The sequence below is a fragment of the Podarcis erhardii genome (genome assembly GCF_964252035.2).
Source record: "Podarcis erhardii genome assembly, chromosome: 9".
In the NCBI taxonomy this organism is placed as follows: domain Eukaryota; kingdom Metazoa; phylum Chordata; class Lepidosauria; order Squamata; family Lacertidae; genus Podarcis; species Podarcis erhardii.
The window spans coordinates 28,802,951-28,830,046 of NC_138512.1; the positions used below are offsets into that span (position 1 = coordinate 28,802,951).

The window sequence follows — 27,096 nt, forward strand, 5'->3', positions numbered from 1 at the left end:
AACGTAGGGTGTAGCAAAATATTTGGCAAGCAGTTGTCTAGATTTAAGGGTGATGTTTCTGGATTTCTTTTTTGGCATGGCTGTTTTCAGAGTTATGGAAATCTGTCATGTCCTGGAGACAGACAGGCTGGCTGCAAAAATTTTAATAATATTTGCGACCTATAAAACATATTTCTTGAAATCGAGCAAAAGCGAAGAATTATTGTGGGCAGTTGCTGCAAATTATTAACTCACCCCAAAAGCGGTGCTACTTAACAAGCTTAGTAAATGCTATCAAAGTGACAGGTAAGATAGATTTACAGCAAAACAATCAAGTTGCAAGACTGAATTTTGTGCGGCTGGTAAATGAGGGGATCTGAAGGTGGATGGAAGCTGCTTGAGGAGACTGTTTCAGGGAAAGGAAAGAAATATAGCTCTGCAGAGCATCATACATTTGTTTTTTCTTGCATCTTGCTGGCTGGGACAAGTGTAGCTGTATCTCCTTAGTGTGGAAAAACCCCAAAACAGCAGTGTTGAAGGAGAAGTGGAGAAAGCAGCCCAGTGTAGTATTTAGGGCTGGAATAAACAGGAGTAGTTCTTTGAAAAGCAGCTAGAACTGGAACTTATTCCTTGGTGAAAGATAGAACAGGGAATTGCTGTCTTGTCCAGGCAAGAACCAGGTGCCTGTCTGCATACAGTGGTATCTCAGGCTACAAACACCTCGGGTTACAAACACTTCAGGTTACAGACTCTGCTAACCCAGAAGTAGTACCTCGGGTTAAGAACTTTACCTCAGGATGAGAACAGAAATCGCGCCGCCGCAGCAGCGGGAGGCCCCATTAGCTAAAGTGGTACCTCAGGTTAAGAACAGTTTCAGGTTAAGAATGGACCTCCGGAACAAATTAAGTTCTTAATCAGATGTACCACTGTATTTAATCCAGGACTCATTCAGTCCTGAGCTCTTTTACTGGATATATTTTATGAATGTTGATTTTACAACTCCTGTAACAAGCACATATATTTGAATGATCCTTTGCTCAACTGAGGTTCTCCTATAGTGTTCTGTATTTTTATTTTATGTATTTATTTTTACATTTATATCCCACCTTACCCTTTTTAGAGTTCAAGGAGACACATCGTTTTCTCATTTCCCCCATTTTATCCTCACAGCAACCCAGTGAGGTATGTTAAGCTGAGAGTGAATGGTTGGCCCAGAGTCACCCAGTGAGTTTCATGATCGAGTAGGGATCTGAATCCTGGTCTCCTAGATCTTGGTCTGACACACTAACCAATACTGGCTCCTGAGGCATTTCCTAGAACAGATGTAGCCAACATGGTGCCCTCCCAGAAGTTACGGACTGCAAGTCCCATTATCCCTCACTATTGGCCATGCTGGTTGGCGCTGATGGGAACTGTAGCCCAAAACATCTGTAGGGCACTATGTTGGTTACCCCTGTTCTATAAGGTTTGCCTGTACTTTTAAGAGAAGTTGTCAGTCACATGCAGCAAGTGAGGACAGGAAGTTGCAAGATTATTGCATGGGTTGTTTAATAAAGCGCTCTTTGTGTTTGCTTTTGAAACAAAGCTTTTGAGCACCACTTTGCAAACAACAATAATGTTGCAGAACCACTCCAAAATAGGCAACATTCGATTTTCATTTGTGGTCTTGGTGATATTGATCCTTCTATTGCCATTCTGAGTGCATTAGATGAGGAATGATCTGAACCAGAAAAAAAATCCCATCACCCAGTTTTTTATTTTTCCACTCTTAAGTTTTGTATGTCCCACATATGTTAGTTAATTTTCATTTGCATTCTTGTGCACACTTCTCCAAATACACACATTTTTGTAAGCTATTTCCCCTAATACAATCAGTGCTTTGCACATTATATTCAGCAATATCTGCATTTTTTACATGCATTTTCCTCTAATATACACATTTTGTATGCACTCTTTGGTTGGAGAGCTGCATCACAAACGTTGGAGAAGTGTGAATTTTGAAGGGTTCATTCATTGGTTCATAAAGTGCAAATTTGATGGGTTTGCATTAAAATGTGGACCGAGTAAATTTCTCCCCATCCCTTGTTACGAGGATCAATGAACTAATTTTCCAATCTAGTGGAAATAAAAGTCCTGTGAAGGGCACTGCAAGATAAACTGTTAGAGATGAGGGTTGTTTCTTGGTGATGAAGGGTTTCCCAGTTAGGAAAGATGTTTGTAGAGGACATCCAGGAAAGTTCTCTGGCATGATGGCATATAAGAAGGCAGCAATTTCTGTTCCGACCTGTATTTGCCCTACAACCATTGCTGTTTCTGTTACACAGCAGTTTGAGTGAAGGTAAAGGGACCTCTGACCATTAAGTCCAGTCGCAGACGACTCTGGGGTTGTGGCGCTCATCTTGCTTTACTGGCCGAGGGAGCTGGCATTTGTCCGCAGACAGCTTCCAGGTCATATGGCCTCCATGACTAAGCCGCTTCTGGCGAACCAGAGCAGCGCACAGAAACGCCTTTTACCTTCCCACTGGAGCGGTACCTATTTATCTACTTGCACTTGATGTGCTTTTGAACTGCTAGATTGGCAGGAGCAGGGACTGAGCAACAGGAGCTCACCCCGTCGCAGGGATTCGAACTGCCGACCTTCTGATCGGCAAGCCCTACGCTCTGTGGTTTAGACCACAGCGCCACCCGTGTCCCTTGCTGTTTGATTAATACTACGTTGTTCATCTTGTTATCTTCTACTTACCTAATGTAAGTTGCAAAGTATTTACCTAACTTACATATATTTTGATGCAAGGGACATGTCAAACCATTTTTTTTTTCATTAATTACATGTCATTTGTGGACATTAAAAAAACAACCACAACGGTAATGTAAAAAAAAAATTGATTGTATTCGCCTGACTCATTTCCATTCCTGGCCATGCAAACGGCAGCAATTTCTTCTTCCTTTTCCGTTTTAAATCTCCCACATCTATAATGATGGAAGATTTTTTGGGGGAAAGGCTAATTAATAAGTTGGTGTTCTTTATTCCCCAGTGTGAAAATGGTGTCTGGACTGATCCTCTGGAATCGGGAAGCTGAGGGTTTGAATCTCATCATATCCATAAACTTACATAGGCTGCCCCCCACCTCAGCTTCAGTCACCCCATTTACAAAATAAGTAATATTGATTTATTTTACAGGGTTCTTTCAGGATATTGTACACTAACCGTTTTGAACAGTTGAAAGTGTTATATATAGACATAGATATTAAAGTTGTTCTTGTTGTAATGTACCTGATGAGTATGCTTACCATAGTATCCCAACATGAAGAAAACTTCGGCAGTTGTTCCTTCTCTGCAGTAGTGAATAGGTGGGCAATTGCAATACCAATTGGCTCCTCATTTCCCTTGTCACATAAATGCTATAGAGTCAACAACCATTCTTAGGTCACTAAGCATTCAAAAATAGAAGGGCTGCAGATTCCAAACATTTTGTTGCAAACAGGAAATAAACTTCTGGTTTCCCTTTTAGGAAGCCAAGTGAGCCAGTGAGATCTAAAAGCCTTGGAAGCAAAATAAAGCATATAAGAGAAAGCTCCTCATTCAAAGAATCTGGGTTGATGCTATTAAAAGGAGGCACAATATTTACAGTATTTTCCAGGCTGGTCACCCGTTCCAAGAAAAATGAAGTCAATCAGGGTTTATTTCTTGTGCAGCATGCTGCTTTAAATTGTCTGAAAACTGATTTTGCTCAGCATTGCAAGTTTGGATGTGGAATCTGAACAGTGAACAAAGTTGTTGTGAGTTTCCTGCCTGTGTACTTTTCTGGTTTCTCTTATTGCAGACAAACCCGTCCGGTGCTGAAAATAGCTCAAATGCTCCTAGAACAGTAGCTGCAGCCAGCAGCTGAAATTCTTTCATGCTCTTATCGCCCTCTCTTTTCCTCTCTATTGCAGGTTCTTGTAGTTCAGTTAAACTTAGACCTTTACAGAAGCTAAACATTAAGAAAGGACTGAGTTAACAAGATCTTGATGTACAAGAACAAAAATATTAAAATCTCCTACATCTGAAAAACAAGAAGACTCGTCTGACCGGTAATTTTCTCTCTCTGTGTGTGTGTGTGTGTGTGTGTGTGTGAGGGATTTACAATTTCATTCTGCATTCATAGCTGGCATTCCTTGGTCATTAATTAACATACTGTAAGAACCTGCCATAGAGAGTTGGTGTTTCAGAGAGAGAGAGAGAGAGAGAGAGAGAGAATGAAAGAGAGAGAGTCTCTTTGAAATCTCAGCAAGCTAAGGGTGTGTAGAGGCATGTGAGATTTATGCTGTGTATTGCTAAATAAATAGTAATTCAGGGAATTTAATGAAATGCTAATTTTGTTTTTTAAGAAAATAATATTTTTTCCTATTAATTTCTTTGGTCTGGTAGTTGCCTTTGGAAAGATCTGAAGCAAACTAGTCAGTTACTTTCTTTTTAAATTGTTTGCTAGCTTTCAAGTACTTGAAACTCGGAATACTATAATTTGCTACCATACTCCATTTCCCCTGGAAAAAAGGGAGGGAAATAAGGGAATGTAATTGTATATTTTTGAGTTGATCTGCATTTCCTTAGTCCTTGGTATTCTGATACAGTAAATGTTCAGAATTCATTTCAGTATCTGCAGTGACAGCCGTCACCAGCCTTCCAATGACAGCCTGAAGAGGGTACAGGAAAAGCTTTATCTCTTCATTTTGCTGAAAATATACTTGCTATGGGTTGCCGCCGCCTTCTTCTGCCTTCAGTTTATTAATCTCTTCTCAACTTTGCCTTGCAACATGCTTCTTGAATAGCAAAAGTATATAAGTAGCTCCACTTGCCTTCCTGAAATCCTTCGGTTGTGACCTGTCCCTTTTTTTCGGTCAGACTCCTTGGTCTGACCACTGTCCAGCAATGAGGTGCAATGATGCAGGGTTAAAGCTTCATTATGCAAATGTTCTGTTGGCTTTGAAAAAAAGGCACCCACCTTAGCTGAAAGGTTGGTGGGTAGACTGCCAATTCCCAGGAAAATGTGGATGAAGGGAAGGAAATTGTTGCTAGTTATTTATATCCTGCTTTTCAAACTAGTTTTCTTTAAAGAGCTTCACAATAAGAGCATAACAATAAAGCACAGTATGAAGATAAAAGCATAACAGCATTTAAAAACCAGAACAGAGAAATAAAAACAGCAGAAATCAATCATAAAGCCCTTTATGGAATTAAAATGTTTTACAAATTCATCTAAGAATAGGAAGGGTGGGCTTATTAACCTCCACCCCTTAGAGAGGGAACATCATATCAACAATGCCATCACCACTCATCCCTGGAATCTTTGACTCATCTTGTTGCTAATGATAAGCCAGAGGGTGAATCTAATGTTGATTTTAATTAAGGCTTGGGTCATTTTATATGATAAGGGGCATAACGTGCAAATCCAGAAGGGGTGTGATCTCTAGTGAAACCATTCAAAAGAAGATGACTATTTTTCAGAAGAAGGTACCATTGAGAAAGAGCTGAAAAAGCTTAAAGATACCTTGTGTCCACCCTACAAATAGTAGTAGTCTTGTAGGTACTTCCTCTTGTTTTTGTTACTTTCACAGTTGGACAGACCTATGGCAGGGGGAGGAGAAACTGGCAAGTGCTTTGCACACCCTACTGCAGAAATATGATTATTACTTACAGGGGCAGAGCAAGGTGGGGGCAGGCCGCCCCGGGTGTCATCACCGAGGGGGGTGACATTCAGCGTGCCACCCGCCCATGACTCCTGCCTACCTGGAGCCGTCAGGGGAAGGGGGTAGTTGCGCCGCTTTGTGCTGCTTCGTTTTGACAACCCTGCGCTCCTGGGCTGCTGGAGGAGGCAAGCAGGCAGGCAGGCAGAGGATGGGAAGGAGGCAGGCAAACAAACAAGAGGAGGGTGGAGGGAAGGAGAGAAGCAGAAGCTCTCTCAACTCAGGGCCCAAACCCTGCAGCCCCACAAAAAGCTTAACAATTTTGGTCAATCCTTCCCTTAAAAACCTCAGCAACTTCTGGCAATGATAATGGGTAGATCACAGCCAGCCTTTTTATACTGTGAGTAGATCACAGTCTCTTGGGAGTCCAACTAGATTTCAATGGGGGGGGGGGGAGAGAGACAATAAATTTTCCATACCGGGTACCACCTAACCTTGCTACGCCACTGATTACTCATTCAATTTCCTACCTGCTTTCCACCATAAACTCCTTGTGCTGGTTACAGCAATTTTAAAATACGATATTAAAATCAGTTTAAAACAAATTGCAGTCAAGAGAATAGAGTGGGTCCTACAAACATATAACTCAGGTGTCAAAGACCAAAGTGAAAAAGTGAGTCTTCAGCATGTGGCAGGAAGCACATAATGAAGGTGCCAGATGAACCTCTGTGGAGAGGGAATTCCACAACTTTAGGTGCAGCCACAAAGAATGCCCTATCCAAGCCCCTGAATTTATGAAGGTGGTGGAACTGCTAAGAGGGCCTCTGCTGCTGATCTTAATATCCAAAGGGTTGGGGGGGCGGCTTTAAACACTAATGTGAGCACCTGACTGCTGCATTTTGGAGCAAACTGAAATTTTTGGGTTATCATCATGGGCAGCCCATGTAGAGTACATAACAATAATCCAGTCTGGAAGTAACCAAAGTATGGAGTATTAGTTTTCATGGAAATAAAATTTGAATTAAGGGATTTATGTGCCGAACAATGTCTTCTACATTATTATTTTCTGTTTAATATTTAAGTGACCTCACTTAGTTCACAAAAGCCAAATTACATACATTTAAAATTCTTCTCCAATTGGAACCAAGCAATGCCAAATTGAAGCCTAAGGTTGCATTTTTTAAATATATCAAACTAATATTGCTCCTGCAAATAGGGGTCTGTAACTGAAATGTTGATGTAACCTGGAATCCAAACACTATGAACACAGCACTGTAGTTCTTCTGAATGAAGGAGAAATCTCTGGAGAGGAATGGAATGTCTTTCTTTTAGTAAATATACCTCTGCATTCATAGAAAACAAGTGGTAACATTCTGTGCAGGTTTCGTCTTTGACAGTGTGTTCTTTGTTCACTCTCCAATGGTGGTGTCAAGTATGTTAGTGAAAAAGTAATATGAAATTTCCCCATTTGCATTTTTTGTTTAACTTACCTGTTTCACTCCCAGGGAACACTGTAAGCCTTCAAAAGCTCAGTGCTATGAGTAAAAGGAGTACTTGGCATAATTGACTTTGACCCATTTTGGACAATTATTCTCTGCTTCATAAACCACGGTTTATTAAGCCAGGAATGAGTGTTGAGTTGAGCACCCCTGGCTTATTTTTCTGGTTTGTTAACCAACTTTAAGACAGATTTCCCTGATTCAACCATAGCAAGGAACTCTGACTCAATATAAGCTTGATCTTTTCACTGGCATCTGATGTGAAGGGTGGGAAGAGGCAATTCCTGGCTTAATAAACTATGGCTTTATGAAGCTGGTAATAATTGTCCATACTGGGCCATTAGCTGAATAAGACTGCAATGCTATGTACTTAACCTGAACACAGAATATACTTTTGAGTAACCATGCAGAGGATTGTAAAATGAACTGCCTCCTGTGTTTTTATAAATATTCAAATGAGAAAATGCACACATGTGTGTTTTATTAGGCTATTGACAATGAAAATGCCACCTCATCTTGGAATGTTTCTGAATTTAGTTTCCAGTATAAAATTAATACAGCACGTTGTAGAAATATTGCTTTCAAAAATGTACTGCTTCTTGAAAATCCCACCCCACTGATCTGTCCAAACCATCTAACATATGTATGGAGCTCTCTTCACCCCAAACAGCATTTTCAATAGAAAATGCAGGTTCATATTAGGTACATCTTCTTCCAATTGCAGATTTGCTTCTTTCATTGACATGAATGGAGTTGCTTGTGGCTACTAGAACCTTGTGTGCACAGTGGAGTCTGCCCTGGTCTCTGGATTTGGGTGCATGGATGGAATCCAGTTTCATAGGACTATGTCAGCATTTCCCAAACTTTGGTCTCCAGCTGCTATTTGACTACAACTCCCATCATCCCTAGCTAACAGGACCAGTGGTCAGGGATGATGGGAATTGTAGCCCATCAGCTACAACTAGAGATCCAGGTTTAGGAAACCCTGGACTACATGATTGATAAGATAGTTTGGATGGACATGGGAAGGATAGATAAAGGTCCAATGAAACCTAACAGTAGCTAGGACTCACAAGGCTTAGGGATTGCCCACACCTTTTGCCCCACATGGGTCCGTGAATTGCCATTTGCTCTGATTCAGCTTTAAAGAGTAGAGTTTGTGGGGGAGGGAGCTCAAAAAAAATGTATTTAAGCAAGGAGCTTAAAGCACTAGCTATGCCTGGAAAGCATGGAGGACAGGTAAGTGTGGATAAGCCCTTAGTTATGAAATATAAGTGTTAAGGGGATTAATATGGAGCATGTGCATGAATAATGAAGGATAAAATGTCTTTGAATTTAAGCATAGTGCTTTTTCCTTAGTTTAAGAAAGCAAAACCAGCTTCTTTCACATAATTTGGGGGAATGAGCTCCCAAGTAAGTGGCTGCAACATTGAGGAAGCTTGAAACTTAGGGGGGAAAATTTAACACAAATAAAGCATTGAGGTCAAATCAATAGTTGGAAATTTACTGTTCATTCCTTTGTATAAGTTAATAGTTAATAGAAGAGAAAATAAATGTAAGAGAGGGGAGTAACATTTGCTTACATTGAGGAATACATTGTAGGGTTCAAAATTGTGTAGAAAGAAGGGAAATCTCTTGGTTTTAAGGGGTAAGCTATATGTTACAGATCAAATGTGTGTTATGAATTCACTGGAGTTACTTTCTTAAAATGCATACAAAGAAAGCACATTCCCCCGCTGGGTTGGAGATGAAAACAAATATTATTTCTGTTTTTATTTATTGTAAACTGCTCTGGGTGTTTTTTATATAGAATGGATTAAATTAATAAACTAAATGAATGGCACTAAACTTGGAAATGGAGAAGCTGGGAATTAATAAACAAAGCTAATGAAACATGTTTGGAGTGCCACAAGGGAAAAGCAATTGTGTGTTTTGGAGCTGTGGGATTTGGAGCTGGTAAGCAGTGAGGAATGGTTTACGCAACTCCTTCTCTTTGCTGGTGCTTCATTTAAAATAGTCACTCACTTTGCAGCTTGCTTGCTTGTCTGTCTTTCTGCCTGTCTGTCTATCTGAAACACCTCTTGGGGCTTCACACCTGTGCTTTTTATAAATCACAAAGTAGGGATGGGGGAGATGTTTGATTCGGTTTGTCTTTAAATATTAAGCTAGCCAAATCTGCACTATCTAAAACAATACATGAACCAAAACAGAAGCAGCCTAGAAAACTGCAACCTCCAAATTTTGCAAGGCACTTTTCTGGCCAAATGACATGTACAAAAATGCATATACTTGGCTAAAATGTATATATTGGTGAAGATAACGTACATTCATACATCGTATTGGGGGAAATTCTTGGCAAAAAAAATGTATATTAGGCAAAATTGCATACAAAATGTGTCTATTAGGAGAAATTTGCACTAAACTGTTGTTAAATTTTTGTGAGATATGGAAATTTGGAAAACAGAACTTAAGAATGGAAAAGTGAGAAACTGAGAGAAGCCAAAATTGGCATATTCACTTACTTAGAGCCTGAAGTTTTTAGTAATTTGGAGTAAGTGCTTGCATAGGACTGACTTCTGATTACACTTGTTTAGGATCAAGGTATGAGTGTGTTTCGCAGTTCAGTTTCGTAGGCATCCTACAGCCTCAGCCGGTTTTTATTTTAGTCCGACAAGTTCCTCATTATTAATGAATTTATTTAGTGAACTTGTGTGTTGTTTTATTGAGCCCTGGATATCTCTTCCTTAAAAAAAAAAAAAAAGATTCTATCCTCCTCTTTGGTTGAATGGGGCTAAAGACAAAGAAATGACTGCTTGAGCCCTCATGCTACCTTTAAAACCTTTAGGCAGCTTATCCACCTTCAAGAATCGGGGGGGGGGGAGTAATGCCCTCTGTCGCAAGGGCAGGTTTAGAAATTCCTAGGTCCACGCCCTATGGAGCAGTTGCCACAACAGGGGACCACTCCCCCTCCACCAGTTTATGTACCTTCCCCCAACAAGCTGTGTACAACTGGAAACTACACCTACATGAAAGCTTCCTCTGCTTATCCCTTTTAAATCCCCTCCTGGTTCTTGGAGACAGTGGTTCAAGAGAAGGTGAGGAAGCACCTGGTCTTTCACTTGCCTGACTTGCCTCTTCTTCCTCCTCTTCTTCTCACCCTTTCTTTGTTCCACGCTCAAGCTCTGAAACTTTCTACCCTCTGACTCTTGTCTCCTGGCCAGTCCAGTTCCTCACAAATCACTGACTCCCTCTCCCAAGTCACACTCCAGCCTCCCTCCCCCTAGTGCACACTCATCAGCATCGTGCCACTTCCTGACAGCTGGTATGGAAGAGAGAGAGAGAATGAGAATGAGAATAAGAATGAATGAATGAATCTGAATTGGTATTGTGACAGGCGTATTGTAAGAGAGTATTGTTTTTCTCTTCATCTAGGGTTATTGAGGAATTGCTTTTCAGCTCATTAGTTAGGCACTTTCTTGTACATTTGTCAACACGCACACCCTTCTCGTTTCTTAATTCTCTGTCACTTACTTTCTGCGGCATATCTAGAAATGTCACAGAGAGAAAGAATGCAGAGGGATGGTGTTCAGCTGAATCACTCTCTGGGTTTTCAGTGATGGAAATAACGTCTAGACCACACCCTATTTGTCTGGGCTTCTGACTTCTTGTTTCTGGGTAGTCGGTTGCTGTGCATATCCTACTTTTGGCCCCACTTTTTGAGGCTCAGTCTCACCACCTACCCAGGTTCAGAAGAAGACATGAGCATAATCCCAGTTCCCCTCTGCACAGAGCAGAACCACCTCTTGTCTACATTGATTCTAGCATAGCAGGTCTGAAATATTTTTATTTGCATATCCTCATTAGTAGATACTCAAGTGTATGATTCACACTACGCTGAATCAGTAGCAGAGCTACAGTTCGTTTTGAAACCAGAGTGCGCCCACAGTTTATTCCTACTGTCTTTTAAACAGCAGTGAAAATTACATAGTTGTGAGAGCTAGGCTGTATATTTGTAGTAAATGAGGAGCAAAATAGATTGAGTTGCAAAAGTAAAAGGGGGAGGAATCTTCTTAAGAAAACAGTTTCCAGTTCACAGATGTTCAGATGAAGCCTTCTGTTGGAGCTCTGTTTTTCCTCTTAATGTTGTTTTCAGGAAGCCATGTGTGTTTAACTAAGGGCATGTTCAGGCTTTTGCCTCAGCATATGAATGCTATATCTGTAGATGGGGCATAGGTCCTGCCCCCAACATCCCCTTGCTTCTTGTCCCACACCCTCAGTCCTGGACTTTCCCTACATTGAGTGGGGAAGGTCTGCAAAGAGCTTTATAGTGGGTAGAACACCTTACATGAACAGGGATCTTACTCTTTACCAGGGTCCTTGATCACATGGATGGTTCTACTTGCATTCAGGCAGGAACTGAGAGGGAAGCAGTACACACATTGATGTGGGCAGTAGCTTTGCATGCATTATCCTGTCCACCCTTTGAACATTCATGTGAACACCTGAAGACATCCTTAAGGCTTCAGGCCTATACCTACTACTCTGGGAGTAAAGGTAAAAAAAAAGTAGAGAGATGTGGCTGGCGCTGTGATCTAAACCACTGAGCCTCTTGGGCTTGCCGATTGGAAGGTCAGCGGTTCAAATCCCCGTGATGGATGGAGTGAGCTCCCGTTGCTCTGTCCCAGCTCCTGCCAACCTAGCAGTTTGAAAGCATACCAGTGCAAGTAGATAAATAGGTACTGCTGTGGCGGGAAGGTAAACAGCGTTTCCTTACGCTCTGTTTTCCATCCCGGTGTTCTGTTGCACCAGAAGTGGTTTAGTAATGCTGGCCACATGACCCGGAAAGCTATCTGTGGACAAACGCCAACTCCCTCAGCCTGAAAAGCGAGATGAGCACCACACCCTATAGTCACCTTTGACTAGACATAACTATCTGGGGTCCTTTACCTTACTATGGGAGTAAGCCCGTTGCATTCACTGGGGTTTACTATTGAGTAGGCATGTAAAGGATTGCACTGTAAAACTCATTTTAAAGGTTAACATACAGTAGTTCTCTGTGGATGCTGTTGTGCTGTTTCACAGCAAGTGCTAAGCTTGTTCATGCTTCACTGTGCGAAGGTTATATCCAGCACTTCTAAAAATCACTCCCTGAAAGCACGGTGCTAGTTCTCTCTCCAAGGTTTGTATGTTTTCAAATGTTAGCCTCTCATTAAATCATTAAATTATCGTTCATATTTGTCTAAACAAAGTAGCGGAACATTAAAAATACATTTGTTCTGGTAGAGCTATTTCAATTTCCCATAGACTGGCCAATGGACTTAACTTTAAATTTGGGGCATACAATTCTTCTTGCAAAATGATGGTGAACACAAAGCAGATTATTCAAAAGTGTTTATATTGCAATGCATTAATATAATAACATATATTTGGAAATATTTTATATAATTTCATTTTTTAAGTGCTGAATTGTGGAAACAGGAGTGTTCATTTGTTTAATGAACAAAACTGCCTGGCAAACAAATCATGTTGCTAAATATGGTCAAAATGATATTTGCTTGTCCTTTAAACAGAGCTAGAGATCTCTCACAACAGCATACGTCTTATGCCGTAAGAGTCTCTTCCCAGAAACTAACTTCTATGCCATTTCCATACTGGTTTGGAAGCCAGAACCACTAGTGTGTGTAGCCAGTCACACAGTCCTTCCCATCCAGTCACTGCCCTCTCTTACACAAGAGTCTTACACAACTGGAACACACCCAAACCCAATGTGATTCTGAGCTTTCAAATGTTAAACAAGGTGGGGAAAAGAGCTATGGAGATATGATTCCTGCACTGCTTCAATATTATAAAAAAGGGCCTTAGATTACCTACAAATGTGAGTTGTACACATTGCCTTATGTCAATATTGTCGACCACTGGGCTACACTGGGCATGTTATTCTCCATGAAACATCACTGTGGTTATTGGTGCATTAATGCAGCTGTCTGAATGGCCCTGTTTTCCCTTAAATATTTCCTTATTCATGAAACAGCTGCCATTTTGCCTTAAAGAGTGAATAATCCCATAAATAATTTTTAACCCTCTGAGGTTAATAGAAAATTGGGAAAACCCCGCTTTCTGGGGATCATAAAATAGGTAAAAGCACACCTGTTAAAACAGAACCCTGTTCTTTGAACCTCCTTATACTGCCTACCACCTGATTCCACAAAGAGTCCATTGATTTAGCTAACATTAAGAATGACAGAACTGGGTTCATTTTAAAAAAACAACAACACACCACCTAGATACTCTCTGAAAGTATCCTGTTTCCACACGTATAAATACAAGGTCTTACCCAACAGTAGTTCTTAAGCAGGTTTTTTTATTATTATTAATCTTGTCAGAATATCTGTCTCCAAAGTGTGCTGTGGTTTGTAGATAGTTTTACAGGATTTTTAAAATTTTTATTTTTAATTCTCATACATGTGAAAGATTTGTACAGCAAACCCTTAATAAACACACACACACACACACACACACACACACACACACACTCCATAGACGTCTCACAAGAAACAATGGAATGTCAGGGAAGGCTGGTAAATCTCTGAGCCATTATTGATGGCGTTGCATTATGATATGTGTGCATCAGCATGGGCAAAGCTTGTTGAAAATGATCCATACTGCATCTAAATCACCCTGTTCAATACTGTGTGTGCTTTCGGCAACACTGGCACTACTTTTAGCAGCGCCTACATAGTACAATGTTAGTGCTGCTGTCTGGTCAGCACTGGCTAGTTTCTTTCTAAGATACAGATAGGACTTAGCTGAGTTGTTTGCACCACTTAACAGTGGGAGCCACAAAATTCAAAATATGAAACCCACTTGTCATCTAAAGCAGTGTTTCCCAACCTTGGGCCTCCAGCTGTTTTTGAACTACAACTCCCATCATCCCTGACTAGCAAGACCAGTGGCAAGGGATGATGGGAATTGTAGTCCAAAAACAGCTGGAGGCCCAAGGTTGGGAAACACTGATCTAAAAGATCTTCAGCTTCCCACACCTTATCGTAGCTGCCTTCAGGCATTCAGGGTGAATGCAAGAGGGGACCTCACATGTAAAAGCAACCAAGCCCGCCCCACAGACACCTGTGTGCACATTGGCTATGCCCCCCACCAGCCAAAGGGGAAATTTGTGTCTGACTGTGTGGATGTATGAGGGCAATGCCCCTTACACAGGGCCATGAATGCTGATCAGTGTGGGTTTCTTTCCTCATGGAGTGAGCCCTGCTTACATCTGCACACACATAGACCCTCCTAAGACTGACTGTGACAGCATGTCAGTCAGGGGGTGTGACTGGTGTAGGTGTCTACACCAGTAAGGGTGTAGACTAAGAGTTAAAGCTCTCACCAAGCCCTGATCCAACTTCAGTTCCTGCTGCTATTAATTATTATTTTTAAATAATTAAATGGAGCATTAAGTGGGATATGCACAGGTGAAATGAGGTCTACTCGCACAATGGAGTTTTCCCCGTCCTCCCCCCCCACACACACACACACCATGCCCCCCAAACCTGGGTTTTCCCCCAACCCTCCATAGCAGGCTTAGAGGGCACAAGGAGAGGAGAGAGGGGAATCTCATTGCACAAGTGGCCCTTGTTCCACTTGCACAACAACTTAGTTGAATCCAGCCTAATGGCTCATCCATGAACTTTCATTCTTAATTGCCACCCTGCGCACACACAAACACAGAGACAGTATTGGGATAAACTTATTAATCTATCTCACAGATGTATTGTAAGAATTACTGATATGTGTATGTGTGAATGTTGAAAAGCACTATGTAAGCCCTGTGCATGATTTGCTGTCAAATACCTAAAGATCTGAAACGGTTGTACCTGCTGCATCAATGCAGTGTAAACTTTTAAGGAATTGACTTAATGCAGTTGTATATATAAAAAGCCTGCTCTGTTCCTGATATTTAATAAACATTCAGTCTGTTAGGAAAGTAAGCCTCTTCTTGTGACAGCCATAGGTTTCTGTTAGCCTTAAAGTAGAAGAATGTGTACTTAACAATTATACAACTCAGTACTTTGAGATCTGACAAAGTGTGGCAGTTTCTTCTCATTTAGCTAAAATGCATGCTGTGCTGTAGAGAGGTCTTCTCAGTGATAAGCCTCACAGCTTGGTGACTGAAACTGACAAGAGGGAGCGAAAGTAGAATATTCAAGCAGTATTTTTAGTGCCTTATGCTGGGTTTGTATTATATTGGTACGTGACCCCATGTGCATCCAGTCATTGCATTCAATTCACCTAAGGGCAAACAGATGTTCCGAAAGTCTGTTGGCAGCTAAGCCACTTCTTGTCTATCGACATAACGTTGTAAATGATAGCAGGTTGTGCAATTTATGGCCTGGCAAATCTCTGTTTGTAGTCATGAACAACCATATTGTTTAGCTTCAACCATAGGCACCCCTTGGTCCATGGCAGCTGGTGATCATGGACCTGAGAATGCAGAAGCAACACTGGCTTGTCAGAATAGGCACAACTTGCAACTGGGAGGCCCACAACAGAATGCAGAGACATCCAACGTCAAAATATGAAATAATTATATGGAGATCTTATACTGAAAGGGGGTGCAGCAGGGCCGGCCCACCCATGAAGCAGGCAAGGTGACTGCCTCAGGTGGCAGGATCCACAGGAGCAGCAGATCTACCCTCCAGGGAATTCATTGTCGTCGTCTTCTTCTTCTTCTTCTTCTTCTTCTGCTGCTGCTGCTGCCGCCACTGCTGCAGAGGAGCAACAACTAGGGTGCACTCCTTGGAAGTCAGATCTGAGCATTCTCAGCAGTCCCCCCCACCCATACCACCTCTATAGTAGCCTCTTGGCAAATAGAAGGAGATGCTGTTCTCCTCCCACTCTTGTTCCCGATGTAGATCATTATTGTCCCCTTGTTCCTGTAGTAGATCTTCACTCATCCCTGATATGGGTGCACCATTTTGTGGTTTGCCTCGGGTGTCAAAATGTATTGGGTTGGCCCTGGAATGCAGTCTATCTGAAGCACGCAGTATAGGGGAATAAAACAGTGCTCTGTTCATCTACACCAGCCTTCCCCAGCCTGGTGCCCTCCAGATGTTTTGGATACCAATCCATCAGACCTGGCCCCCAGCACTGTGCTGGTGCACTAGGTTGAAGGGCATCAATTTGAGGAAGGCTGATCTGTACAATTAATTGAGACACTACAAGAGCACTACTATTCTCTGAGAAGCACATGATTTTAATTTTGTGAGTTTGAAGCTGCCTTTATGAAGTTTGATCACTGGTTCATCAAGTTGAGAACTGTTTATTTCAACTGTCAGGCTCTCCATAGCAACCTTTCCCAGTTTAGTGCCCTCCACATCTTTTGGACTATGGACGAATCTACACTGATTGGTTAAAATGTGTTATTAAAATGTGACACCAGAGGGCACTGTAGAGCAGCAATCTGTCAGCAATGGAAAATTTCATTGAGTGCTATATTACATTTTTACAGCGTTTTTACAGATCAGTGTAGATCCAGCTTATAAATCCCATCATCCCTGACCATTGCCAATGTTGGTGGGCATCGATGGGCGTTTTAGTTTTACACATTTGAAGGGCACTGGGTTGAGGGGACATGCTTTAGGGTATTAGGCATTGCTGATTCTGAGCTCTGTTTCCCAATATCCTTTACCTTGAGATTCAGGGAACATGGGACCTTTTCCGTGCAAAGACGTGTGTTTTCCATTTCTTTGCTATAGCTCTGAGTTTTAGGTCATCAGATGTAATAGTGATAATTTTATATAGCATTACTAAGTTTATTTCAGTTATAGAATGTAGGAGGCCCACAAATTCCTCAAATCAAATGCTGTAAATTTTAAATTTGACTGGTGTAGATTTCAAGTTGCACAGTAAAGATCATGAAAAAAAAATTGGATGTTGAAAGGGCACGCCTTCACGTTCCTTTGATATTAAGTAAATATACTCTCCTTGGGAAAAAAGTGCATTACTTCTATATAACCAACTTTCCTACTTTATATTACTAAAGTCACCAGTGGATAAAGTTCAAAGTAATAGCACTTTCCTCACTACAAGATGCTGTTTCAAGCAGCAGTATTCATCAATATTTTATAGTGCTGACTAAGCCAAGCTAGAAGCAAATTGCTCGTGCTCTCTTTGCCTGATGGGTTTCCTTGTCTTATCTAGTAATCTTTTTGTTTCTGATGGAAATTAATCAATCTTCACAAGGCCACAGCTAACTCTTGCTTTTCAAATCATGCAAGTGTTACTTCTCCCCCTCTTTTCCTAAATGTTTCTTTCTGGCACATTGCAAAACAGTTGTTTTTCCTTCTGTGCAGATATGTGAGACTAAGAGCCAAAATGGATGTAATGCAGGGTTTGTTAATAGGATGTTCCATATTGTTGTTGCTGCTACAGTGTGTGATACTTACATCAGGACTGAAGTGCTAGTGGAAGTGGATTTTAACCTCTTTGCCTGTGCTGTATTTCTGATTAAATTCTCATGCCACCCAAAAGAACTTCTATTTGTCATGTGATCAAAAATATTCAAGTATTATGTGGGTACTTGCATTATCAAAAGATTAGCTGGTAACTAACTTTTTCTTACTAATTGATTTCCACCAGAACATAAGATGAGCTTTGCTGGAGCAGACCAAGAGTCATCTAGTCTGCTATCTTTTTCAGCCCCATAGTAACCAGCCAGATGTTTCTCAGAAGCCAGTGGGGTGGTTTTTTTTAGCAATATACTTTTTAAAGGAATAATTCTTGCTGTTATTATTATTTTATACCACTTACACACAAAAATTACAGTCCACTTTCCCCCTCCAAAAATGAGTTACTCAAAGAGGCTTACAAAACACATTAACAGCAATAACATTCCTTCCTTGACTTTGCTCATTTACCATTCTGGCATCTTCTTGTACTTGGTGTGTAACTTTCCTGATCTGCGGTACACGATTTATCTGAACTTCTTTCAAAATGATTTTACGTAACTTCCAAATGTCCTAAAGGAGCTTGGCCCTTATAACTTTCCTGCTTAACTAATTTCTTCATTTTTGAGGTTCTATCTTCTTCTTCTTTCAAGTAATTGTGAGCGTGTCAGACTTTCTTCTTACTTACATGTTGAATTTCACTGCAGTCTGGTCACTGTTCCTGACCCATTCAACAATGCTTACTCCCCACATCAGGTCCTCAGGATTAACTCAAAGGTTGCCTCTGCAAAATCACAGACGGAGAGAAACAAACATGATCATTAGGTCTAATTAGGATCAAATATTTAGTAAGCTCTGGTAGCTGAACCTCATGTACTCACGGAGGCTGAGAAATTGTTTGTGGGTAATGTGCTGTAGAAGTAACAACTGAAGTATGCATGGTTGAATAAACCTCTTCAGAGATTTTTCACCCCTTGCGGAATGTCTTTTAGCTAACTAGAATTTTTTCATACTCAATATATTACTTTCCCACCGTTCTTGACTATCTACATCAAAATGCATTTGCAATATAAATACATGCAGAAGAAAGTGTGAATTCTATTGTCGTTTGTAGGTATAAGTATATAGCCACCCCAAATGTCAGAAAACAGGAAAATTAAATAATTACTACTTACATTTTTCCTTTAAAATGTTCGTTTTCATCAAGCTGCATAAAAGTGATAAAGAACTTAAAATAATTACTCACACACGCAAAAATTAGTATGTCCCTGCTTATATGTAATTTATATGACATGGGACAAGAGCTGGGCTAATACACAAAACAGCCAAGTGCTAAACTAATTTGGGCTCATCTGGAATTGCAAAAATCTCTGGAACTTTAAATTAGTTTTGTGAAAGCATGGTCTTGGGTCCAACAAATGTACTTGAAATTAATGCCTCTTTGGGACAATGCATAGGTTTTTTTGTTGTTGTTGTTGCTGTTAAACTGCAGTACCTTCACTGCCCCTCTTCCCGTATGTAAAGTGAACTACAAAAAAGCAGTTTATTTTGTTTAAAGAGTTGATGCAGGTAATGATGTACCAAAACTACAAATAATTCATTTGAATGAGACTCAAACAGTAATAGTTTCTACATATTAGTCCTTCAAACACTGCATTGTTATAAGGTCGTAATTGATTGATGGTACCCAGGTGGCGCTGTGGTCTAAACCACTGAGCCTCTTGGGCTTGCCGATCAGAAGGTTAGCAGTTCGAGTCGCTGTGACTGAGTGATCTTCCCATTGCTCTGACCCAGCTTCTACCAACCTAGCAGTTTGAAAGCATGCCAGTGCAAGTAGATAAATAGGTACTGCTGCAGTAGTAAATGGCATTTCCATGCTATCTGGCTTGCCTCATGGTGTCCCGTTATGCCCGAAGTGGTTTAGTCATGCTGGTCACATAACCCAGAAAGCTGTCTCCAGACAAACGCTGGTTCCTTTGGCCTGAAAGCGAGATGAATGCCGCACCCCAGAGTCACCTTTGACTGGACTTAACCATCCAGGGGTCCTTTACCTTTACCTTTTTACCTATAATTGATTGCTTTGTGGGCTATTAGTCTGGTCTGTATGTCTTGGCAGACCATCGTGTTTTCTTATTATATGTCTGCCACATAGGGGCTGGGGTGTTAAGAAAGAGAGGATGGAATTTTGTGTTCCTTCTCTCATCAGCATAACCCATGTTTAAGTGTTGTCTCAGCAGTTATCCCAGCCAATGCTAAATAACTAAGCCAGGGATTGGTAGAGAGGGTCCTCCAGGTATTTTGGACTAGATTTCTCAGCAGCCCTAGCCACGATGTTAAATAGTTAGGTGCAATGAGATTTCTAGTCCAAAAATCTGGAGGGCATCATCATGTTGGTTATCCCTAGTTAAGAGTTCCATTGCTATGTCTGCATCAGCACTGGGAGAACTGTGAAAGATTTCGACATCAATTCACTCAGACTAAGTTCTACTGAACACAAGAGCAGCTGGAAAAAGTAAAGCCTTGCAAGGCACAAGGAGGCTTTGCTACTCCTGTCCAACAATTGGATGTCTCTTGAGACACTATCATGAGATAGCTGCATATCCCTGTATTCCACCTCTACAATTCTGTGATTCTGATTCATTGTCAGCCACATAATATGAGAATATGGTGATTAACAGAGAACAAGCAAAGAAACACGGTGTTCTGCAGTACAGCAAAGTTTAGCAATCAGTGTTCTAGTTTTCCCTGAACTCAGCTGACACTGTTCATACCTTCAAAGAAACTGTGAAAGGAGGAATGGCTTCTGGTGTCTCACAAGAAGTAGAATTCATGGGTTTCCTTCAGGACTACTAGAAACCACTGATGTTCTCTACAGGGGAATGCCATGAGTTCAACTTGTCACAAGTAGTAGGGGAGGAAGAAGAATATTAAATTTATCTTCTTTTACTTCTTTTTTGGAAGTATGAACCAGTTCTTAGATTCTGATATTGATTCTTCTAGGCTTTGTTGTGTGGTGTTCTGACTCGCTTATGTATATTCAATATAAGCAGCTGGCAGCTGGAACTGAATGTTAAATATATAATCAGCAGTCCAGACAAGGCAGTATACTAAAAGGGACAAAAAAATAAAAAAGGAAACCAAATCTATTTGACACTCTTCCAGATATAATAAAGAATATTGGCCCAGGCTGCCTCTGTAAGCCTCTCAGCTACTGGGTTTTTAAGATCAATGTCACTGAGCAAGCAAACCTCTCAGGGTGAAAGGGGTAAAGAGAGAGAGAGAAGCGCGCAAAGTTTGAGAATCGGGGATCTACATCTTCCCCAAATTGCATCTAAAATTGGGCTCAAAGGGAGTCGACTTCCATGACATGATCAAATCCCCAAACCACAAAAGAAATTATCTTTGCAACCTAATGATGATAAAATTTAGCAGCTGAGCCAGCGGCATCCACTTGAGATGCTTGAATGTAAATTATATGGGGTGGAAGTAGGTCAGCGATTTTCTCTAACTATCCTTTAACCTAAAACGGGGGGGGGGGGAGTCTGGAGGTAATTCATACAGCTTGGAGAACCGTGAGCACTTTCAGAGCTGCTTTGGATGATGAGTGGGGTAAAGGCGCTTTAAATAAGTACATGGCAGAAACTGAGCCACAGAAACAGAACAAGGGGACCCTATAACCAGCGACAGAGCAAGCTGATCAGGCGCCTGGGACTACATGCATGTCCTGCGCCCAGGGGCAGGGCCAGCCACCCGCAGGGGTGGAGCCAGCCAGGGCAGGACACTCCACGGGACTTCCGAGGAGTCTGCTTGCCTCCTCCCTCTCAGCCACCTTACAGCTGAGGGGGAGGCAGCGGGCGGACCATTTGGGGCAGCAAGGAGCCTGCGGGCACCCAAGCCACCGCGTCACTCCCAGGAGAGATGCGTGGCTCGGGTGTGCTGCAGGCCCCACAGTGGGTGCCACCTGGCATTTTGTCACCCCCCTCAGAGGTGACACCTGGGGCAGACCGCCCCCACCGCCCCGCTTCCTCCACCCCTGCCCATAATGTGTGCTGTAGCGCTGAGTGCTTCTGTTCCGATCAGTCAGCTATAAAGCTCAGCCGGTATAACATAAGACTCTTAATCTCATGGTCATGGCTTTCAGCCCCATGTTGGGCAAAAAGATTCCTGCATTGCAGAGGGTTTGACTAGGTGGCCCTTGTGGTCCCTTCCAATTCTGCAGTTCTATGATTCTTCACAGTACTCATCTAGTCCATCTAGCCTGGTCTCTCCCCCACCCAAACTAAAAGAATCAATCAGCATTTCATGGGGCCACCAAGTATGCTCTGTCCTCCTTGCAAAGTTTTGAGGGTTCTCTTCTCTTCCCTTAGTGTTTTCTTCTTCTTAACCTGAAGTCACCAAGATATCTCCGTCTTGTGCATTGGTGATGAAGGCAGAATTTGGTTTGCTTGGTATTTTAAGGTGAGGCTAGCTCACTTTGCACTTCCCAAAACAATGTGCAAACCAAAACACAGCTGTCCTTTAAAATCCACACTTCTCTGAACTTTTTGAAGCAGTTTTCTGGCCAAAAGATGTGTGTGTTAGGGGAAGTGCGTGTGAAAATGTACATATTGGTGAAAGTAATATACGAAAATGAATTATATTAAGGCAGGGGTTGGGGACTTTCAGCTCTTCAGATGTTGCTGACACTACAACCCAGCCTGTGGCCGATAGTCAAGGCAAATGGGAGTTGTAGTTCAGCAACATTGGGGGGGGGAGGTTCCCCACTCCTATATTAGGTGGAATTGCTTGCAAAAATGAGTATATTGGAGGGAGTTGCAAAAAAAAAAAAGGTATGTTAGGAGAAATGCACGCTTAGATCCTGGTGAACATTTCTGAAGACTTGTGTGGCAAACTGAGGATAAGGTTTGAAAAAATGAGACCTTGTGCATGAGTGATGCCATTTTGACTACATAAGTAACAACACTCATGCCTGAACACTGGAAAAGGGGGAAATACTATGAGAATTGAACACATACTGTTGGATGTGGATTGAGAGAATGTTAATGGACTGGGTCTTTTGCTCAATGCTGCTCAACATTGCACCGCTAATTGTCATTAAAGAGGCAATGAGGAGTAACATAAATCACTTATCATCGATGTGATGAGGTGGAACAAGATGAAGGGGGCAGTATGAAGAACATAAAGCAGATGCCTATCTTGTATTAAGCAAATAGCTAGCATTGCAGTTAATTAATGCTAATGCAAGCAAAGCCAGTGTTGGCTAGTGCCTCTCAGATGGGTGTGTGTGTGTAAAGAGAGTATCCAGTCCTTATAAAACAAAGTGATGATGTTCAGAAACAGAATTCAGAATAGGAAAATATGGATGAATCTCATGCTTGAATCTCGGTGATTTGTGTCACTGGAGAACAGGCGTAGCCTTCACCAACCAGTTTCTATCTTATTTCCAGAGATGGATGAATCACTCTGTTCACATCATTTCTACATGTGTTCATCCTTAAGCCCATTCCGCTCTGCTTCTGCACTACTTTGCAAAAGAATGTTATGAATTGATCCTTGAAAGCAAAATAAGAGCATGGCATTAATGACCATACTTGGTTTCATGTTGTTGTTGTTTATATTCATACTAAATTTATTTTTGGCAAAAGAAATGGTTACCCATAATATTCAATGATTGGATCAATAAATGCTTCCCCCAAATCACATTTAAATAGATACTTAAATTCATCATTCTAAAGCATTTTGCCTCCAGCTATGCATTTCAAAGTGCATTCTCTCCTAAAAGGCACATGCTAAAGAAAATTATTTATACTTTTTGGAACCACGAATTGTGAAAGTAAATTGGAAAGTATGAAAGCCAGTAAATACCAAATCCTAACCATGGCCACTGCCTGCAGGGGCTAATGGAGCAGTGGGCCCACTGCTGCAACTGCTGTCCTGCAGTCCACACAGATCAGGGGGGAAGGTGGGATGCAGGCAAACTGCTGTAGCAGCCTGGAACTGGTGCAGCAATCAAGCCCAAATCTGGGCTCATGCCATCACATGGTAGCAGTGCCTGGACCAGGATCCAATGACTTAGCACTTCACCACTCCCAAAGTCCTCATCTTGGAGCTTTCCACCGATTGTTCTCTGAGAGCCAGTGTGGTGTAGTGGTTAAGAACAGTGGACTCATAATCTGGTGAACCGGGTTCGCATCCCTGCTCCTCCACATGCAGCTGCTGGGTGACCTTGGGCTAGTCACACTTCTTTGAAGTCTCTCCGCCCTACTCACCTCACAGAGTGTTTGTTGTGGGGGAGGAAGGGAAAGGAGAATGTTAGCCGCTTTGAGACTCCTTCGGGTAGTGATAAAGTGGGATATCAAATCCAAACTCTTCTTCTTCTTCTTCTTCTGTAGATGTCTGGGCAGAAGCACTTTCAGTTGCCCACATGTTCGGCGGGTAGAATAGGGCAGAGCTCTGTACCGACAGAAAATTATTCTAGTGTCACTCAGTTATAGGGTATAGCAGGTCTCAGCAGAGAAACACCTCTGCCGAATTGACAGTCCCCCCTCCCCAGCCCGATGCAAAGTGGGGTTGGTAGTTCTGGTCCAATCAGAATTTGCAAATATCACATTTCTTAAGGGATCCCTATCTATGTGCTGTTGAAAGCTAATCTAGGAGCTGTTTTCATCTTGTGAAAGTTTCAGCGATCCAAAATGTTACCCAAGGCAGACATGCAAGAGCTGCTTGGAAGGCGGTAAGAAAGAGTGGGTAGACCAAGGCTAGAGAGAAGATTGCAGTAGTCAAGGCAAGAGGTGATGAAGGAATTCTTATTCTTATTCTTATTTTTTGCCAAGGGGACTGGCAGAGAGGCTGGAAAGTTGTAAAACTGGTTTGGTGACAGACTGGGTGGCAAGGGAATGAGAGAGTGAAATCAAGGGGAAAGCCAAGCTTTTATACTTCTGCAGTTGTACCTTGGATCCTGAACGCCTTGCAAGTTGAACGTTTTGGCTCCCGAATGCCGCAGACCTGAAAGTGAGTGTTCCGGTTTGCGAACATTCTTTGGAATCTGAATGTCTGACATGGCTTCTGATTGGCTGTAGGAGCTTCCTGAAGCCAGTCAGAAGCCATGCCTTGGTTTCCGAATGCTTTGGAAGTCAAGAAGACTTCCAGAATAGATTCCATTCAACTTCCGAGGTATCACTGTGTTGCAATATATATAAGGATACAGAAGGATTTAATGCAGTGAAGCCTAGGACCAAGTTGAAACTGTTCAAACTCCCTTGTTATTTTTGTTGCTGCCAAGAGGTACAAAGTTGCTAAACTTATTTGGAAATGTTGCCTTTAGTATACTGTTAGCTATACGCTGCTGTTTATTACTGCTATTACTATGAAATTATTCCTACGCGTGTAAATTGCTTTTTGAGCATATTTTTGTGTGGAAAGGCAGCATGCAAATAAAGAAATGATAGATTTTAAAGGTCTTTATGTGTGTTAGAGTGGGACCCATAGAGAGGGAGAGAGAATAAAATATATGTATTGGGCATGGATATGATTGTTTATATGCCTTTAATGCTATGTTTGTTGAGGAATCTGGAGGCAGGACAGGCAGATCCAGAATTTGAATGCACAAAGTTTTCCAAGTGTATGAATAAGCCACAATATATAATCGCATACAGCTTTCCAAAGCATCATTGGCATCATAGTAAGTGTTACTTTATAGTGCCTGCCCACTAACAGCTGTAAAAAATTCTCAGCCATGTATTCCTTAATATGTATTCTGCAGGCTTCTTTCTCCCTCATACCCGTATCTAACAAGAGTAATGTTCCTCTTTGGGCAACTAAAGGTGATGGATCTAATAAATATTAACACTTGCCTAGCTATAAAAACAGCATGTTAGAATCAATCGGCACTTTACGCTACCCTTCTGTTAAAAGATTATATCACAAGAAATGTAGTTAGTTGGGGGTGGGGACCAAGATTTTTGTACGATGATCAGCCTCTGCTGGCTGTAAACAACATATCAGTTACATTTCTCAATTGTAATAAATTCCACACAGTGAAATAACTCAACCTGATATCCTGCCAGCACATAGGGAACCTTATAGCTGAATGTGGTGTTATACCTGAAATCTAGAAAATAGATTTCCAGTGTGGTGATGATGAAGATGATGATGATGATTTATACCCTGCCCATCTGGCTGGGTTTCCCCAGCCACTCTGGGCGGTGGCGGAGGAAGCTGCTCAGGCGCCTGGGGCAGTGTGCTCCGGGGCGGGCCAAGCCAACCATAGGGGTGGGGTGAGGGCGGGGCGAACCATCCATAGGGGTGGGGCACACCGTGGGGCCTCTGGAGTCTGCCTGTCTCCTCGCACTCAGCCGCCCTACAGCTGGGCGGGGAGGCAGTGGGCGGACCGTTTGGGCAGCATGGAGCCTGCGGGCGCCCAAGCCACCCCGTTTCTCCCAGGAGAGACGCATGGCTCAGGCACACAGCAGGCCCCGCAGTGAGTGCCACCCAGCATTTTGTCACACACACACCCCAGTGGTGACACCTGGGGTGGCCCACAGCCACCACACCCCCTTCCTCCGCCCCTGACTCTGGACGGCTCCCAACAGAATATTAATAATAAAAAGCGACAACATCAAACATTAAAAACTTCCCTAAACAATATAATCATTATTGGGTTATTGGCTCTGTAGCAGAAGAAGAGGAGGAGTTTGGATTTGATATCCCGCTTTATCACTACCCGAAGGAGTCTCAAAGTGGCTAACAATCTCCTTTCCCTTCCTCCCCCACAACAAACACTCTGTGAGGTGAGTGGGGCTGAGAGACTTCAGAGAAGTGTGACTGGCCCAAGGTCACCCAGCAGCTGCATGTGGAGGAGCAGGGACGCGAACCTGGTTCACCAGATTGCAAGTCCACTGCTCTTAACCTCTACACCACACTGGTTCTCAGAAAGATGGTCCCTTGCATCAGTGATTAAAAAATGGTTCTTAGGTAGCACATTGACCCAAGACCTTTGCTTGTTGCCTTAGAGAGCCACTGCCAGTGGAAGTGAACCAGTTGGGGGTGGCTCTGTGCTACATAAAATTCCTGGCTAGGCACATCTAACCCATCCATTTTTTTCTTTTTTTTTATTGCCTTTGTAGTCCATTTCAAGATTTTGATTCTTTATTTGCCTGCATGATTCCTCTCTCTCTCATGGGTGTATGTGGATGGATGGATATATTCACGATAATGACCACAGTCATGATTCAGTGTTTTAAATTGTCCTGCTTTAAAAATTAAAACAAAACAAAACCTGGACCAGTAGATTGTCCAGTAACCCTCAAGCCTGACACCCCAGATTGGGTCACCAAATTTGGCCCTGTAACCCGTTTATTCCCAAACTGTTGGCCCGGGCAGACCAGTGTGTAGCGAGAGGAGCTGAAATGTGTCATGAAAACTAATTCACTACTCGTGGGTGCATGTACTCTATATTCGCTTTGGAGCAATAAAAGAAAAGCCCCATGTAGTTCTGGTTGTTTTTA

General features: G+C 42.0%; 1 protein-coding gene across 41 annotated transcripts in view; it reads left to right on the top strand.

The window, feature by feature from the left end:
* Positions 1–27,096, top strand: part of SORBS2 (sorbin and SH3 domain containing 2) — a gene marked incomplete at its 3' end in the record, with an annotated part of 179,875 nt that overhangs the window by 28,337 nt on the left and 124,442 nt on the right. For all 41 annotated transcript variants that reach the window (XR_014160000.1, XR_014160001.1, XR_014160002.1 and 38 more), the window contains exon 3: positions 3,916–4,053. The remainder of the gene's footprint in view (positions 1–3,915; positions 4,054–27,096) is intronic.